This window comes from Mustela nivalis (assembly GCF_964662115.1).
Source record: "Mustela nivalis genome assembly, chromosome: 14".
Taxonomy (NCBI): Eukaryota; Metazoa; Chordata; class Mammalia; order Carnivora; family Mustelidae; genus Mustela; species Mustela nivalis.
Window position 1 is genome coordinate 86,976,351 of NC_139033.1, and position 16,159 is coordinate 86,992,509.

General features: G+C 48.2%; 1 protein-coding gene across 16 annotated transcripts in view; it reads left to right on the forward strand.

The window, feature by feature from the left end:
* The window catches only part of PISD (phosphatidylserine decarboxylase), a 44,173-nt gene that overhangs the window by 20,870 nt on the left and 7,144 nt on the right, over positions 1 to 16,159 (forward strand). Inside the window, exons 1-2 of one of the 16 annotated variants that reach the window (XM_082697920.1) lie at positions 12,601 to 12,826; positions 14,099 to 14,179. The exons of 8 other annotated variants lie outside the window; for them this stretch is intronic. The gene's annotated coding sequence lies outside the window, so the exon portion shown is untranslated. Of the gene's footprint in view, positions 1 to 9,898; positions 9,920 to 12,372; positions 12,827 to 13,346; positions 13,489 to 14,098; positions 14,180 to 16,159 lie in introns of those variants that run through there. 7 more of the 16 variants (XM_082697929.1, XM_082697930.1, XM_082697916.1 and 4 more) reach the window with 7 other exon arrangements.

The window sequence follows — 16,159 nt, forward strand, 5'->3', positions numbered from 1 at the left end:
CAGTATTTGTCTTTCTTTTTCTGACTTAATTCACTTAGCATAATGCTTGCAGGGTTCATCCATGTTGTTGCAAGTATAGGATTTCCTCATTTTTTCTGGCTGAATAATATATTCTATTGTATGTATGTACATATATACATTGTGTGTGTGTGTGTGTGTGTGTGTGTGTGTGTGTGTTATCCGTTGGACACTTAGGTTATTTCCATGTCTTGGCCATTGTAAATAATGTTGGTATGATGATTTAATTTTTTAAAAACATTTTTATTTGACAGCATAGGCAGGGGGAGTGGGAGGGGGAAAAGCAGGCTCCCCACTAAGCAGGGAGGACCCTGGGATCTTGACCTGAGTGGAAGGCAGATGCTTAACTGACTGAGCCAGCCACCCAGGCACCCCGATGATTTAATTTTTTAAGTTAACTTTACTGAGGTATCATTTCCATATAGTAAAACATACCCTTTTTAAGCATATAGTTCATTGTTGCTTTTTTATTTTATCTTATTATTTAAAAAACTTCTTTTAAAGATTTTTATTTGATAGAGAGGGGAAGATAGAGTGTGAGTATAGGGGGAGGGGCAGAGGGAGAAGCAGACTCTCCGCTGAGCAGGTAGCCTGACTTGGGGCTTGATCCCAGGACCTTGAGTTGATGACCTGGAAGTGCCCCAGTCTGTTTCTGTTTTGCTTTTTAGATTCTACATATAAGTGAAATCCTACTGTATTTGTCTTTATATCACTTAGCGTAGTACCTTGCATGTACATCCATGTTGTCACAAATGGCAAGATTTCATTCTTTTTTGTGGCTGAATAATATTCCACTATGTGTATATACTACATTTTCTTTATCCATTCATTTATCTGTGGGCATTTAGGTGGCTTCCATATTTTGGCTATTGTAAATACTGTTGCAGTGAATATAGGGGTGCATGTATCTTTTTGAATTAGTATTTTCATTTTCTTCGGATAAATACCCAGGAGTGGAATTGCTGGGTTGTATGACAGTTCTAGTTTTAATTTTTTGAGGAATTCTCAGATTGTTTTCCACAGTGACTGCAACAATTTATATTTCTACCAATAGTGCATGAGGGTTCCCTTTTTTCCACATCCTTGCCAACACTTATTATTTCTTATCTTTTTGATATTAGCCATTCTGATAGGTGTGAGGTGATAACGAGTTGTGGTTTTGATTTGCATGTCCCTGATGATTAATGATGTTAATTTCTGCCCATTTTTTGTTTATTTGACAGAGATTGCAAGTAGGCAGAGAGGCAGGCAGAGAGAGAGAGGTGGAAGCAGCTCCCTGCTGAGCAGAGAGCCCAATTGGGGGACTCGATCCCAGGACCCTGGGATCATGACCTGAGCAGAAGGCAGAGGCTTTAACCCACTGAGCCACCCAGGTGCCCCTTCTGCCCATTTTTTAATTGACTGACTTCTTTTGGTGTCAAGTTGTAGAAATTCTTTATGTATTTTGGATATTAACCCCTTACCAGATGTATCATTTGCAACTGTCTTCTCCCATTCAATAGATTGCCTTTTCTTTTTTGTTGATGGTTTTCCTTTGCTGTGCAAAAACTTTTTAGTTTGATGTAGTCACAGTTGTTTAATTTTGCTTTTGTTGCCCTGGCCTGAGGAGACAGATTCAAAAGAATATTGCCAAGATCATCACCTTAGAGTTTATGCCTATGCTTTCTTTTAGGAGTTTTATGGTTTCAGGTCTTACTTTTAGGACTTTAATTCATTTTGAGTTTATTTTTGTATATGGTGTAATAAAGTGGACCAATTTCATTCTTTTTCATGTGTCTATTGAGTTTTCCCAGAACTATTTAAAGAGTTGGCATTTTCTCCATTGTCTATTCTCACCTCCTTTATTACAGATTGTGTAAGTGTGGGTTTATTTCTGGACTCTATTCTGTTCCATTCATCTGTGTATCATTTCATTGGGGTTTTTTGGGTAAATATATGTACCTGTGTAATCAGTACCACACTCAAGATAGAGAACATGTGCCTCTTTGTAGTCAGTATCCACCTATGGCTCCAAGGCAATCACTGATCTGCTTTCTGTCACTATGAATTAGATTTGTCTTTTAAGAGATTTTAACAAATGGGATATACTTATTTATTTATTCATAGATTTTTGAAAAAATTTATTTGTCAGAGAGTGAGAGAGCACGTACAAGCAGGAAGAGCAGAAAAGGGAGAATGCAGGCCTCTATCCCAGGACCCTGAGATCATGACCTTGAGCCAAAGGCAGATGCTTACCCAAATAAGCCACCCAGGCATCCCTTATGGAGTTTTCTGCATAGCTCCCACCTTTCTGGTTCTCCACCTTCGAGAACCTAGCTCTTTATTGATGTAGTCATTTGGGTTTCATTACAAACAAGCAGAACTCATTTCAGCAGGGACACTTGAAGGGGTCTGTTTTATCCTTAAAGGTTCTAGAACCAGTTCCAACGTGTGTGCTTGCAGGGCGGGGGAGGTTGTGTTTCACTACATCAATAAGCAGGGCCCTTGACACCAACTGGGTATCCTACAGTTCAGCTCCGTTCTGACACTATCTGCCCAGAGATCGCATCCTATTTTACAGATTAAGGGCTCAAGTCCCACAAGACTGTCCCTCCCCCCACCAAATGCTTTCAGAAGTTGTTACTTGTGCTTCTGACTGACTAGCTATAGGTTGGAGGTTCCACCACCTCCTCCTCCCCACTTTGAGTTACTGGTTAAGAACTCAGCCCTACGAGACTGCCTTCCTAACTCTCTTCAGATGCCAGTTGCAAGTCCAGGTGCTTCTGATTGAATGGCTATAGATCGCAGGTCTCCATAACCTTTTTCTTAGGTTCAGCTAATTTGCTAGAGCAGCTCCCAGGGCTCAGAGAAACATTTTCCTTGCTAGATTACCAGTATATTACAAAGGATATTGAAGGATACTGATCAACGGCCAGATAGAGATACTTAGGGTGAGGTCCTGAAAGAAGGAACTTCTGTTCTCATGGAGTATGGGGCTCTGTACGGTGGCACATAAAAGCCTTCTGGTTCCCCAGCCTGGAAGCACTTTGAACCCCATCTTTTTTGGGTTTTATGGAGGTCTCATTATATAGGCATGAATGATTAATTAAGCCACTGGTCAGTGGTGATTGATTCAGCCTCTAGTCCCTCTCCCCTCCCCCGAGGTCAGAGGGTGGGTCTGAAAGTTCCCCCTCTCTTTTGGGGTCAGTTCCCTATCCTTACAGGATTTCGAGAAGTCATCTCATTAACATAAATCCAGTAGTGATGGAGAGAGAGTTGTTATCATTAACAAAACACCCATTTCAGCTTTATGGCTGTCAAATGATTTTAGGAGCTGAAGACAAAAGACCACACAGTATAACAAAAGATGCTTCCATTGTTCTTGTCACTCAGGAAATTCCAAGGGTTTTGGGAGCTGAGAGCCAGGAACAGTGACCAATTATTTATGAGAAATGTGCTCTGCTCAAATGAATGACCAAATACATATTTTTTACAAACCACAATATTACAGTTGTATATCAGGAATGACTGCTTATAGAAGCTATCACCACCATTTAAGACTCTTCTACCCCTTTGTTACAGTGGTGTAAGGCACTGGCTGCCCTTTTGCCCCTGTGCTTTGAGTTCAGCCAAGCCCTCTCTGTATGCTGCAGCCGTCCAGCATGTCCTTTACAGGTGTTAACCAGTGATTTCACTTTCCTCACTGGCTGAGAGAAGTGTTTGGGAGGAAAGGAGAGGTCACAGGTCACATTAACAGAAACTGTTGATCCATAATCCCTGGGGGGGGTGCAGCGCGAGGAAAGGGACAAGGAGAGGAATGAGGAGAGGGACGTGGAGACACCCTTTCTCGCCTCGCTTCTGTTGTACACTCTGTTCTCATCGTCTCTACGTTCGCTGTGTCGCTGGCTTTGTGTTCGTTGGTGTGCTCTCCCCAAACCCCTCCTGCATCTTTCCCTTCTCCTCACCTTCTCTAAGTCATTTTGCTTGTTGTTCTAACAGCAACTCTCTTCCTCTCCTCCCAGAATATTTTGGTGTTGTGTGCTTACCCACAGTCTTGGTCTCTTTATTCTCTTTTTTCACTCTTTGATAAACTACCCTCATGACCTCATTATCTCCCAAAGGCCCCATCTCCAGATGCCTTTGCTTTAAGAATTAGGACTTAAGCATATGAATTTGGGAGGTTAAAATTCACCATTTTAACCACTTCTAAGTGTACACAATTCAGTGGTAGTAAGTACCTTCATAGTACTTTTCATTACCACTGTCTATTTCTAGAACATTTTCATTGTCCCAAACAGAAACTTTGTACTCATTAAACAATACTGTTTTTTTTTTTTTCTGCCCTCGGCTTCTGCCACCCTTAGTCACCACCAGTTCTGTCTCTGTGAATTTGCCTTTTCTAGGTACTTCATATAAGTGGAATCAGACGTTTGCTCTATATTTTCAAGAGGTATACATGTTGTAGCATCCTATTGGAGTTTCACTTCTTTTTTTTTTTTTAATTAATTTTTTATTTTTTTATAAACATATATTTTTATCCCCAGGGGTAGTTTCACTTCTTTTTAAGGTTGAGTAATATTCCATTGTATGGATGTATACCACATTTCATTTATCCAGTCCTCTGTTGATAGATACTGTCTTGTTTCTACTGGGTTGTTGGCTATTGTGAATAGCGCTGCTGTGAACACTGCATGTACAAGAACACGCTGGAGTCATTGCTCTCAGCTCTTCTGGGTGTGTACCTCGGAGTAGAATTGCTGGATCACATGGACATAAGTGTTTAACTTTTAGAAGGATTGCTGGGCTTTCCCACAGCGCCCATGCCATTTTACGTTTCCACTAGCAGCAATGCGGAGGATTCCAGTTTCTCCATATCCCTGCCGAAACTTACTTACTTTGATGATAGCTGTTTTAGTGGCTGTGAGGTGGCATCTCAGTGTGGTTTTGATTTGCATTCTCTAATGAGTAATGATGTTGTGCATCTTTTTCACGTGCTTATTGGCTATTTATATAGCTTCTTTGAAGAAATGTTTGTTTCTTCAACTCCTTTGCTCATTTTTACATTGGGTGGTTGGATTTTTGTTGTTGAGTTGTAGGAGTTCTTTGTATATTCTGGATGTTAGACCCTTACCAGATATATGTGTTTGCAGATATTTTTCCCCATAAATTGTACTTTCACTCTCTTAATAGTATGTTTTGATATACAAAAGTTTTTAATTTTGATGAAGTCTAGTTTATTTGTTTTTACATTTATTGCCTTTGTTTTTGGTGTCCTATCCCAGAAGTCATTGCTGAATCCAATATTGTGAAGATTTTTTTCCTGTTTTCTTCTAAGGAATTTTTAGGTCTTTTTTTTTTTTTTTTTTTTTTCTTTAAGAAAAATTTTAGGGCGCCTGGGTGGCTCAGTCATTAGGTGTCTGCCTTTGGCTTAGTTCATGATCTCAGGGTCCTGGGATCGAACCCCCACATTGGGTTCCCTGCATGGCAGGAAGCCTGCTTTTCACTCTCCCATTCCCCCTGCTTGTGTTCCCTCTCTCACTGTGTCTCTGTCTGTCAAATAAATAAAATCTTTTAAAAAAAGAAAAAAGAAGGAAAAATTTTAGGTCCTGGGGCACCTGGGTGGCTCATTTGTTAAGCGTCTGCCTTCGGCTCAGGTCATAATCTTGAGGTCCTGGCATCAAGCCCTGCATCAGGCTCCCTGCTTGATAGGAAGCCTGCTTCTCCCTCTCCCACTCCCCCTGCTTGTGTTCCCTCTCTCACTGTGTCTCTTTCTGTCAAATAAATAAGCAAAATATTTAAAAAGTTTTAGGTCTTATGTTTAGGTTTTTGATACATTTATGGGGCTCGATCCCAGGACCCCGGGATCATGACCTGAGCCGAAGGCAAATGCTTAACCAACTGAGCCACCCAGTGGCCCCTAGTTAAGGGTTTCTTTTTTTTTTTTTTTTTAAGATTTTATTTATTTATTTGACAGAGAGAAATCACAAGTAGATGGAGAGGCAGGCAGAGAGAGAGAGAGGGAAGCAGGCTCCCTGCCGAGCAGAGAGCCCGACGTGGGACTCAATCCCAGAACCCTGAGACCATGACCTGAGCCGAAAGCAGCGGCTTAACCCACTGAGCCACCCAGGCGTCCCAAGGGTTTCTTTTTTAATGGTGTAAGGTTAAGTGTCTAACTTTATTCTTTTGAATGTTTTTCCCTGAACCATTAGTTGGAAAGACTGTCCTTTTCCCATTGGATGGTCATAGCACCCTTGTGGACATCTATCTCCTATTTTATTTTATTTCATTTTATTTTAGAGAGAGAGAGATAAAGTGCAAACGGGGGGTACTTGGGTCAGAATGGGAGCTTGAGGTGGGGAAGGGCTTGATTCCGGGTGTGTTTTGAGGAGAGAGTGGACAGGATGTGATGAAGGATTCGGATGCAGGTAGGTGGGAAGGGATTCAGGAGTTTTGGCTTGAGCAGATGGAGGGGTGGAACAGCTCTTCACATAGAGCTGTGGGGAAAATAGGGAGCAGCTAGACTCTGGTATGTTAATTCAAGTTGTAACTTAAGCTTTTCTTTAAATGTGAGTCGACTTCAGCATTTTTCACGTTTGTTCTGTTTATACTGGCTCAGAGTATTTGTAATTTTTACATTTACACTGAATGGGATGGAGCAAGGAATCCATGCTCCTCCAAAAACAGGGCTCCCAGCCTCGTCAAGCCATGAAGACGCCCTGCCCTTAGAGCAGGAGCCAAGGCAGTCAGGGTGCTGGTAGTATGGCTGCTTCCAGGAGTTTCTTTTCAGAAATCCACGATGATGGAACAGCTCTGGGTTTGTGGTCAAAGTGCCTCTTCAGTTAGGCTGCCTAGGCCTTGGTGTTTGGCCTTAGAAAGGAGAGGGGTTGACATGGGTCTCTGCAGAGAGCTGGCTTTGAGTGAACAGCACAGGGGATAGAAGGCAACCAGGTGTGCCTGGAGCTGTCACATGTTCTGAGTTTGCGTGGCATTTGTGATTCCAGATACTCTGTTTTTGTGTCCTCGTTGTCCATTTGTCCTTGTTGTCAATAGGGAACCAAAACCTTCATGGGCACTTCTTTTTTTTTTTTTTTTAAAGATTTTTATTTATTTATTTGACAGAGAGAAATCACAAGTAGATGGAGAGGCAGGCAGAGAGAGAGAGAGGGAAGCAGGCTCTCCGCTGAGCAGAGAGCCCGATGCGGGACTCGATCCCAGGACTCCGAGATCATGACCTGAGCCGAAGACAGCGGCTTAACCCACTGAGCCACCCAGGCACCCTTCATGGGCACTTCTTAACAGGAAGGGGTGGGAGTTGGTCGTGCACATAGCTCTGCAGCCTGCTGACTCCAGGGTTTCCTGTGAACACCTCGGTGATTTGAGCTCCATGCAGGATGACATCCAGTGACAGACTCCTCTCAGTCTCCAGCGTTTCCAGGCTGTCCTTTCTTCCTTGACCACTGGACCTGAGGACAGAAATCCGTGTGGTGGGAAAACTGGCCTGGTGGACATGGTGGGTTCTTTAGGGAGGAAGTAGTCCTCCTGTCCCTCTTCCTGCCGACCTCTGATGTGACTCCACAGAGAGGGCTGGGCCTATGTGATTGGCACCTGACATATCCTATCAGGTGTGAAGGGCTGTCTCCAGCCTGGAGCCCAGCTTTGCCGGTGTGAATGTACCCGGGCTGTGTGGACAGCAAATAAGTGGTTGGGTCCTGAGGCCCTCCATATGAAGTGGCAGCAGAGGGTGCTGAGGGCAGGCCTGGCTGTCCTGCCTCACTGAAGAGCAGGAGCAACTCTGCAGGTGGAATGTGGTCTTGGGTTTTTCTCCCCAGTAACAGAATTTAGAGAATTTTCTGTGGTTTATTTATTCATTTTTTAAAAGATTTTATTTATTTATTTGACAGACAGAGATCACAAGTAGGCAGAGAGGCAGGCAGAGAGAGAGGAGGAAGCAGACTCCCTGCTGAGCAGAGAGCCCGATGCGGGGCTCGATTCCAGGACCCTGGGATCATGACTTGAGCCAAAGGCAGAGGCTTTAACCCACTGAGCCACCCAGGCGCCCCTCCCCCCCTTTTTTTAAAGAAATTTTTTTAAGGTTTTATTTATTCACTTAACGAAGAAGGAGAGTACAAGCAGGAAGAGGAGCAGGCAAAGTGGGAGGGAGAAGCAAGCTCTCTGCTGAGCCAGGAGACAGATGTGGGACTCGATCCCAGGACCCTGGGATCACAACCTGAGCCGAAGGCAGCCGCTTAACAAACTGAGCCACCCAGGCTTCCCAGAATTTTCTGTGGTTTAAAGCAAACTGTTCCAACTCCAAAATGTGAACATTTTTGAACAGAGTAGAAAAGTTGAGAGAATAGACTTATACCCACATACATACCTCTTGATGGAACAGTTAATGTTTTATCATATCTGCTTTATCTCTCTCTCTCTAAATATATATATATACACATACACACACATATATTTTATTTTTCACTGAACTATTTGAAAGCGCATTACAGTCATTGTGAAACTTCAACTCTAAATACTTCAGTTCGTGGGGCGCCTGGGTGGCTCAGTGGGTTGGCTGCTGCCTTTGGCTCGGGTCATGATCTCAGGGTCCTGGGATCGAGCCCCGCATCGGGCTCTCTGCTCCGCAGGGAGTCTGCTTCCCTCTCTCTCTCTCTCTCTCTCGCTCTCTCTCTCTGCCTGCCTCTCTGCCTACTTGTGATCTCTGTCTGTCAAATAAATAAATAAAATCTTTAAAAAAAAAATAAATACTTCAGTTCGTATCTGAGCATAACAACAACTTGGTTTTGTTGTTCAGTTTTGGCCTGGCCATGGCGGCTTGTGGCAAGGTTGAGGTGTACAGGGACCAGCAACGTAGACAATAGGCCGCAGTCAGGAGCAGCTGGAGCCGCATCCACGCTCACTTCCTGTGTTAGCACTACTTTCTGATTTCCAGCCTTAGTTCAGAACCTTAAAAAATGTATGGTACAGCATTCCAGTTTGTGAAAAGGAATGAGGACAGAGCAGCCTGTGCCCACACAATTGCCCTGTGTCCTTGCTCCTGCCCACCCGCCCGGAGCCCCATTGGCTTTGCTGTGGTATCTGTGACCCTGGACAGTATTGAGCACAATCTGCACTTTTTACAACTTTATGTAGTCACTATAGCTTTATTCTTATCTTCTGTAAACAGGCTGCTATTAAGTTCCTCATGAGGTTGTTAAATGAGAAGGATGTATATGTAAATACCTTGTCCCATGCTGGCAGGGAGTAGAGTCAGTACATCTGGGCACTCCTATTTTATTGCGTTTTGCTTTATTGTGCTCCAGAGATAATTGCGTTCATTTTACAAATAGAAGGTTGGTGGCAACCCTATGTCCAGGAAGTCTGTCAGTGCCATTTTTCCAACAGCATTTGCTAAGTTTGTGTCCTGGTGTCATAGTTTGGTAATTCTCGCAGTATTTCAGACATTTTTATTATTATATTTGTTATGGTGATCTATGATCAGTGACTACAACTTGCTGAAAGCACACATGATAGCTAACATTTTTTAGCAGTATTTCTAAATTAAATACATTGCTTTAAAAAAAAAGATTTTATTAATTTGAGAGAGTGAGAGCACGAGCTGGGGACGGGGATAGAGGCAGAGGGAGAGGGAGAAGCAGACTCCCCACTGAGCAGGGAGCCCAATGTGGGGCTTGATCCCAGGACCCCCAGATCATGACCTGAGCCCAAAGCAGACGTTTAGACAGCTGAGTCATCCGGGCACCCTGTGTACATTGCTTTTTTAAATATAATACTATTGCATATTTAATATACTAATATATAGTATAGCATAAACAGCTTTTATATACACTGGGAAATAAAAAGCTCATTTGACTTGCTTTATTGTGCTTCTTGTTTTGTTGCAGTAGCCTGGAACCAAACCATCTCTGAGGTATGCCTAGACTGTTATACTTCTTGCCTAATAGGTGTTGAGGAAATGTAGATGTTGAAGTGGGCAAACAGTCAAGTTGGCAGGGAAGTAGATCCCCCTTGCCCACTCAAGTACAGTTTACAGCCCAGCTCTGTCCTCAGAGAATCTTGGGCTCATTCAAGGGCAGGAGGGTGTATCAGTAGCTTCAGGGCCCCTACCTGGGAGGGGCTGTGACAGAGTGTTGCCAGCTCCAGCCCCCCACCCCCTTCCAGCCTTTGCCTCTTCCTGCCTCCCCCACCTCTGGGACAGCTCTGTGTCTGTACCATTCACCATTTGGGAACTGCCTGGCTCCTGAGGCTTTGAGCAGCCAGTGTGTGGAAGAGCCCAGGACTCTGCCTGAAGAAGATGAGGAACAAGACAAAGCTGAGCTTTGGAACTGGAAGGAGTCCAGGGTGGCTGACTCAGACATCTTCAGGGCCCTGTGTGGAGCTTTCTGCTAGGCTGTTCTTCCACAAATCACTTTGTTTCCTTGATCATGCTGCAGACCACCGGTCTTCTGGGCCCCCTCTTCCAGGAGCTGCTGGCGGGACTGCTAAGAAACATTTTCACGTTTGAGGGGGGAGTTTGGCAGGGCTGGGAGAAGCTTTCAGATGAAGAGATCTCCTAGGGCATCTCATGCTTGTCCTGGCTCCTTGGCCAGACTTTTGTGAGTGCGCTTACTTGCTCATGACTTCTGTGCCAGATGTGAGACACCAGCCATTAGTGGTCTTCCTCAGGAGGCCTCTCCTGGCTCCCAGGAAATGAGAATTAGCAAGAACACCTGGCACCCTCGCCCCACCATTACTCTTCCCCTGGCACAGCAGTGCATGAAGTTCAGTCTGTAGGGAGCTCCAGTGGCTTGACTCACCTGGGACGCCTGTCCTCAGGTGCTCATGGCCAAATGGCCTAAGGCCTGCAGAGCCTTGAAGTGGCACTAGGTGGCACTCTCACACAGGGGAGTCCCAGCAGGGTGGTTGGAAGGGACCTCGTTCGGTGTGGGAATGTAAACTTACCAAAGGGTTTTTGTTTTTCCCAGAAATCATTATTAACTATTGTCTGGAATCTAGAAGGCATTTCCTTACTGAAACGTGTGAGGTGGAAGTCATGCTAGAAGGCTGATCTCAGGACAGACCTGTGGGCTGGTTTATGAGTTCTAAATACCAGTCTGCCCAAGAGGCCTAGAATGGTTATAAAGGAGCTCTGGTAGACATAGAGTAGCAGTGTTCCTCATTTTACAGGGAGAGCATTGGTGCTCCAAAGGCTGCTCAGCAAATGAGAACCCGGGCTTTTGTTTTCCTCCCCCGAGTGTAACTTGGACTAGACCTGGTCTGGAAGTAGTGGCAGCTTTGGGGAAGTCAGAATGGTCCTCCAGGATCTTTCTGGTTCTGGAATTTAGTGTTGCCAGGATTCTGTGTTATCCTCTTGTGCTTTAACTGCTTTTTATCCAGGCTCCATGGTGTGTTTGCTTAGAGTTCTGGGGTGAGAATGGAGTCTCTTAAGTCTCACTGAGTCTCAGAGAAAGCTGTGGGCCCAGACTGGGAGCTGCCAGGTACAGCCCATGTTGGGTATTCACCAGCCTTGTGCTGGAACCTGAACCCCAGGGTGCTGGAACTAGACAGACAAAGATCACAAGTAGGCAGAGAAGCAGGCAGAGAGAGAGGAGGAAGCAGGTTCCTTGCCGAGCAGAGAGCCCAATGCGGGCTTGATCCCAGGACCCTGGGATCATGACCTGAGCCGAAGACAGGCTTTAACCCACTGAGCCACCCAGGCACCCTTTTTTTTTTTTTTTTTTTAAGATTTTATTTATTTGACAGACAGAGATCACAAGTAGGCAGAGAGGCAGGCAGAAAGAGAGGAGAAAGCAGGCTCCCCTCAGAGCAGGGAGCCCGATTCGGGGCTCGATCCCAGGACGCCGTGATCATGACCTGAGCCGAAGGCAGAGGCTTTAACCCACTGAGCCACCCAGGCGCCCCTAGGGGGATGTACCTTTGATCAGTACCCTAGAGTGGCAAGATTGAGCCTTCAGAGGCAGTCTGACCATTGAAGGGGGTGCTGACCTACCAGATGCTAATCTGGCTCCCGATTGCCATACCCTTTCTTTGGTGTTCCCGTCAGACACTGTCTTGCCTAGAAAATGTTAAGCTGGTTCCTTCTCTCCATCCCTTGTGGAGCAAGTGCTTGGTGGTCATGGGGATAGGGTGCTGACCTCCCCAGGCTGGGCCCTGCTATCTAGTGGGGTAGAAAGGCAACTGTAGGAATCTCTCCCCCCATCCCCCTCTGGCAGCCTAGGTTCTAAACAGCCCGAGGCCAGAGGGGACCTTGCTTCCGTGGTCTGGTTCCGTGGTCTTTGCCAGATTTTGTGTGGCAGGAGTTTTGTATGATAGTGGAGAAGAGGGGGCAGGGGTGGGAGTAGGGGCAGCTTGTACCTTCAGGATGGGGTGTGAGAAAGAGCCAGACTTAGATGCCTTGTGTGTGCTTCAAGGGCCAGAAAAGGTGGCTGGGGGTGGCATTCTCAGTCTTGGAAAGCTGGCCCTGGGTGAGATAAGCCGCACGTGGAGGCCTGAGACTACCCAGATGGGGGTGGGCAGGGAGGAAGGCCCTCAGCCAGGCCCAGGAGGTGTTGCCTGGGAAATCCCGTGACCGGCGGGGCTGGTCCCTGGGCCGCAGCCCCTCCCCTTAAAGGGGCCCTGGGCGGGGTGGCTGCGCCGCCCGGCGGGAGGAAGGAGGAAGGAGCCGTCTGTCTGCCGTTGTCCAGTGTCCGCCCTCTGTCCCCGCCCCCGGCGGCCTCAGTGGCTGGACCCGAGTCCCCGCCCGCGGAGGCTTCCTCCCCCGAGCGGCACCTCCCTGAGAGTCGGTCCCTGAAGTCCCGCCGGACGGGACCACCTGCGGGTGAGTGAGCCAGAGAGCAGTGGGCTCCCTGGAGCGGGTGTCATGGGTGCCCGGCGCCCCATGGAACTGCGGGACCCTGGGCCGGACAGCCCACCCCACAGTCTCCATCCCGTTGTGGGTTTCTCCTGCCCCACATGGTGGGTCACGGGCCGCGCAGGATGAGCTCATTTCCGCCGCGTCTCGTAGCATCTCCTGGCCCTCCAGCCGAAAGGGGAAACGCTGGGCTGGGGCTCTGTGTCCCCTTCCGCGAGGGGAGCTCTGGGTGATTTCCTCAGTTTGGCCCTATTCCTGGGTGGGACCGGAGGTGTTCTCAGTTCCTCACCCAAGGGGCGGAGAGGGGATGACATGCTGCCCTTCGCAGAGCCCCATCCCCGGTCAGGGTTCCTTTCATTTGGGAGATTTAAGGAAGCCCCACGCTGTGGGGAGTACCTCCCCTCCCTTCCCCTTCCCTGGCCTCTGGCTTTAAAGAAGCATCTCTGGGTCCTTTTCTTTGCTTCCTCTTCTCTTGCCCAAAGCTTCCCCAAGATGGCTCGCCCGTTTCACCTGGCAAGAATCCATTTTCCCTTTTCCCAGTTCTTGAAGTTTTGTCTGCTTCTAGCCCTGGAACACAGGGAGGAAGGGTTGGTGGCCCCTCTGGACACAGCTGCCTGTGTGTGCTTCAGGTGAGCTGCAGGAGGAAAGCCACCCTGACCTGCCTTCTGGGGTGTAAGTGGGCTCAGAAAGGCAGGCAGGTAGATCTAGGACTTGAGGCCTCTGAGGCTCGCTATCTGCTGAGACTTCAGGAGGAGTGACCCTGGCACCCAGTGAGAGTTCCACTCAGGGAGCAAGAGCAAATTTCTCAGTGTCTCTGGCAGGACCTGTGCCTAGTTGCAAGGCCTTTGGTGCTCAGGGAGTACTTGTTGGGGGCAAACAGTCCCGACTCTGTCCCTGCCTTCCTGGACTTGCCAAAACTCAAACCTGAATCCACCAAAGTCCAAGGGAACCAGGCAGGAGCCTGCCTCCCGCAGTCCCCTGCCCCCACACCTCTAGCAAGGGTAACTGGCCTGGGTCTGTCCATCTGACTTCAGTTGGAATGTTCCATTCCACTGAGGGGGTAGTGTTGCCTTCATCACAGGCTGTGAGGGGTAGATGGGGACATTGAGCATTGCTTGAGTTGAACCCCCAGAATGGGACATCCAGACAAAGGTGACCCCTCCCCTCAACCTGGTCCTGTTGGGCTGTTGCTTCTCCTCAGAGGGGCAGCCACTGTTACTGTGGTTTGGGCTCTTTCAGAACTGCCACCTCTACCCTGTGCCTTCATCTCGTCAGTGGGAGTGAACCTCCTTCCTCCAGAGTGTGAGTTTGGAAACAGAGGTGAGGGACTGGGATTCAGGTCCAGGGGATGAGGCTGCACCAAGGTCTTGGGTGGAAGTGAGGCGTGGTGTTTCTGAACAGAGCAGAGTTCTGGACCAGGGTCGCTGCTATGATCTGAGCCTGTAGGCGGTGAGCAGGAGGATTGACCCTTCCCATTTTCCAGATGAAGAAACTGATAGCCTCAGAGCACCTATGACTTGCAAGGCCTCTCCCAGCTCAGGGCCAGCTGGACTGCCAGGGTTGCAGTAATTGAGTTGTCCCCATACCCTACCAAAGCCTCTGAGCTCTCCTGCTCATTGTGGCCAGCCCTTAGGCCTTATGATAACTTTAAACTCTTACTGGTCACAGCTCACAACTCTTCTCCACAGAGTGTTCTTGAGACTAGGGAGTGAGGGAGGTTGTCTGTACTTCCTGGTCTCAGGGTATGCTCCTGGCAGATTCCTCATCTGGGCCTGAGCCCCTCGTCCCACTCCAGGGAGCCAGAGAGCAAGCGGGAGAGCAACAAAGTTCTGGCTTGGGCTCCAAGGTCATTGCAGGTGTGGGGGGAAGTCGGGCACTGAAACGGGGAGGGCAGGAGCACTGTTGGCCTAGGAAGTGGCGCTTAGCCTTTGGAAATCAGGAAGGAAGGAATGACCCTTAGGGAGCCCCTTCCCTCCATCCTGCAGCTTTGAACTGAACAGAGGGTGCCAGACCTGTTCCCTGGGGGACAGGTGAATTCATGTCTGTTTTCTGGGGAACTTTTCTGGCCCATGCATGGTGATTTGGAAGAAGCCTGACAGTCTGGTCCCTGTCCCATTTCTAGAGAGTAAGTAGAGTGGTGATGGAGACAGGATGGAGGGCAGAAGACATTCTGCCAGACCTTCGGGGCAGTTTCTAGAGTCTCTAGGATAGCAACAACTTGGGCCTGCACTGCCGTGACGGGCTGTGTGGTCTAGCCAAGTCCCTAGGCCAGAGGCTCTGGGGTGAATGAAATGGGAAAGGCACAGACAGGAATCTGCTTTGAGGACTGGAGGTTTGGGGCCAAGGTAGGTTTGTGTTTGGGTCCTGGCAGGTGCCTTTCTAGCCGCATGCTGCAGTGGCTGCTGCCTGGTGTGATAGGATGGTGAGGAAAATGGGTAAGAGGAGATGGGGGCTCCTCTCCTCTCCCACAAGGCCTCACTGTGAATCCCAGGTGTGCATTCATTCCGAGCTTTCTAGAGTGGGTGAAAGAGTACTGGGAAGCCAAGCACTGTGCCCAACCCAACCTGCCTGACCCCCCTTGGGGCCTGTTTTCCTGGGGAGCTGACAGGGACTAATGTGGGACCCCCATGGCCTGGTGGGTCATGGAGGGGCGGGGTGTGTGCTCAGTATGTGGGTAGTATAGTTGAGGTGATCTGACTGTTATGGATGGGAAAGTTAGGAGGCTGAGCCTTGGTGGGGCATAGACACAGGGGTGTCCATGGGTCCCTGGGCCTGGGCCTGGCCCTGGCCCTTGGGGCGGAGGAGGTTTATGTCCAAGTCTGCTTTTTGGTGAGACTGGGTGGTGGGCACCATCCCACCTGGCTCACCCTCAGTGAGCTGTTCTGCCCACCCAGGCAAGTGGCCTGGGAAGATGATCTCTGTTGGAGGGGTCTGGGCCTGGGGTTGCCCAGGCTTTGCCACTTCCTTGGTGGGGGCTGGAAATCCATGCTTTGCTTTTGGACCTCTGTCAGTCTCTTGACCCAGTGCAGTCTCCCTCTGCACACTGCGCTCCAGGGATTCAACGCTAACCTCCAGGGCCTAGCCTTTTCACCTCTGGCTGAGGTGGCTTTGCTGGGGCATCAGACATTTCACACTAGTGTGGGTGGAGTCATGTCTAAGTGGGGCCTCTTGCTCTGTGAGTCCGTTGGCTGTGGCGGGGGTGGGGGGTGGTCAGCACTGGCCTGGGACTGCATCCACTGCCAGGTCAGTTCTCCGCCTTGGGAGCTTCTCTTGGGGCCCGCATCTCTGCATCTAACGATG